Source organism: Theropithecus gelada, unplaced genomic scaffold (genome assembly GCF_003255815.1).
Source record: "Theropithecus gelada isolate Dixy unplaced genomic scaffold, Tgel_1.0 HiC_scaffold_7051, whole genome shotgun sequence".
Classification (NCBI taxonomy): Eukaryota; Metazoa; Chordata; class Mammalia; order Primates; family Cercopithecidae; genus Theropithecus; species Theropithecus gelada.
Genome location: NW_020263744.1, coordinates 1 through 2,418, shown reverse-complemented (window position 1 = coordinate 2,418; position 2,418 = coordinate 1). Strand labels below are relative to the sequence as shown.

Below are 2,418 nucleotides of genomic sequence, written 5' to 3'. Positions count from 1 at the left end.
CAATGGAGATACAAAGAGTACAAGAATAAGAAAACAAATGTTGCCCTGGAGTGGGAGAAATTGATAAAAAGGCACTGCCTTGATGTTGGACAGGTTCTTAGTTCTATGTTTAGCCTTTATTTTCTGCCCTTGGATTCTACACTGTATACTTCAAGTTTATTTACAAAATGGTTTTGACTACAGAAAAAAGCAAGTGTACCATTATGTCATTTTTGACATATTTTGGGATAAAGTAAAAACTATTTGTTTTCTGGTTTTCATAGTTGTTTTTTTTTTGAAATGGAGTTTCGCTCTTGTTGCCCAGGCTGGAGTGCAATGGCGTGATATTGGCTCACTGTGACCTCCATCTTCCGGGTTCAAGCAATTCTCCTGACTCAACCTCCCGAGTAGCTGTGATTACAGGCGTGTGCCACCACGCCCAGCTAATTTTTGTATTTTTAATAGAGGTGGGGTTTCACCTTGTTGGCCAGGTTGGTCTCGAACTCCAGACCTCAGGTGATCCACCCACCTCGGCCTCCCAAAATGCTTGGATTACAGGCGTGAGCCACCGTGCCTGGCCGTAAAGAGTATTAAGAGAGTTTTTCAGAGTAGTTTCTGAGTTACATGTAAAAACAAGATAAAAAAATTTACAGCTCTGCAGCTTTCAAAATTAAGCAGTCAAATTTCTGTGTGGCTGAGAACTTCTAGCAGTCTCCTCTGTTAGAATTTGCCATGTCCAAAATGTCCCATGCTATACAGTTAAATAGTTAATCTTTGAGTAATATTCAGTTTGAAATTTTTTCCTCTTGAGGGGAAAACATGCTTAGCATTTCATTATAAAATTATCCAAGCTTTCCTCTCATTTCTGTGTTCAAAATCAATGCATGAGTTAAAGCATCTTAAGTCTTCCTTCTAAGCAATTTATATATTTGCCCTACGATTTCAACTAGTCCTAATCTCAGAGGATCACTTCATTGGAAAAGTTGTGCAAAAGTAAAATGAAATGGAGATTAACTATACTAAATTGTCATGTTGAGTTTCATAATAAATTTAGTTACAAAGATGTTACTCAAATTGGAATTCACTGCAAATTTCCTAGGTATGTAAATGAAAGTGAAGTGAAATTACTGTATAAACCTAGAGTTATGACCATCAAAATACATGATATAGCAATAAAATAACATTGACTTAGGGAGTCATAAATCAGATATTTTATTCAATGAACTGTGATTTTTAATTATAACATAAGAATTATGTTAGTATTTAAAAGTAATTGTTTCTTAATAAATAATGAGTTCACAAAAATAATAGTTGAAAAATAAAATTATATAGGATGGTTATATTGTGAAAATTTACATTAAAAATTAAAATAATAAAAAAATCACCTTTGGAAACTACTTTTATTTAAAATATCAGGAGTCTAGAAAATTGCAAGTTTTCTTGATCTACATAATCATTTTTACAGGAAATTTTAATTCCAAGCCATTGCAAAGATTTATTATTTTCTTAATAAACATAGTATTAAGTATCAAACAGCTTCTGTGAAAGTACAATAGAATACAAACATATATTAGAGGTATTGTTTTCTGCATTTATGCATGAACAATAAGATTTTTAAAATTTTTTGACTTATCTGTGGAAATGTGATAGAGACAATTGTATGGTGCAATTTAAGGATTATTCCTTTCCACACTTAGATGAGGTATTTTTTTCTTTTCTAGATAAACTGTAATTCCACTTTTTTAATACAGTACACACATATACATGCATATATATGTTTCTGTTAACAGTAGTGAGATTTTAACAAATGATTTACCTGTCTTTCTGAAAAGCGTCTGTTAATGTCGTCTGAGCCCATAAGGGAAGAAAGGGACTATATTACAAAGGAACAGAAATGATCCAGGAGAGTATGAATACAACTGGATTCTAAGAATACTGGGCTATTGGGTGTTGGGATATAGATTGGGATAAAAGAGTATACCCCTATCAGAGCACTGTCCATTTCACTATTGATATGGTACAAACACATGATAGGATGGTTCGTAGCATCAAGGAAAAAGTGATGGCCTCAGGTGAGGTTGCATCAAATTTCCCATGGAAGATGACAGAAGATGCACATGTCACAAAGAAAAATATATGTAGAATAGTTAAAATCTACTCTCAATAATTTTTAAGTTATTTTAAATTATATACTACTGTTATTAACTATAGTGACTATTTCCATAGTCACTATAACCATAGTCACTATAGATCTATTACATAATATACAATAGATCTCTGAAATTTATTTCTCCTGTCAACTGAAATGTTGTTTCCTTTGACCAACATTGGGATAGCAACTTCTATCACAATTTAAAAATTATAATCACATAAAACAATATAATTTTATAACAAGGAAAAGGCATTTCTTGAAAGTTAATTCACAAAATTGAGTGAATG

At 32.2% G+C, this 2,418-nt stretch overlaps 1 long non-coding RNA gene across 1 annotated transcript; it reads right to left on the bottom strand.

Moving 5' to 3' along the window:
• Positions 1-240: 240 nt before the first annotated feature.
• Positions 241-1,834, bottom strand: LOC112617970. Its single transcript, XR_003117998.1, has 2 exons — positions 1,796-1,834; positions 241-594 (listed from the first exon to the last, which is right to left on the bottom strand). It is a non-coding gene; the product is annotated as an uncharacterized LOC112617970 (long non-coding RNA).
• Between the last annotated feature and the right edge of the window lie 584 nt (positions 1,835-2,418).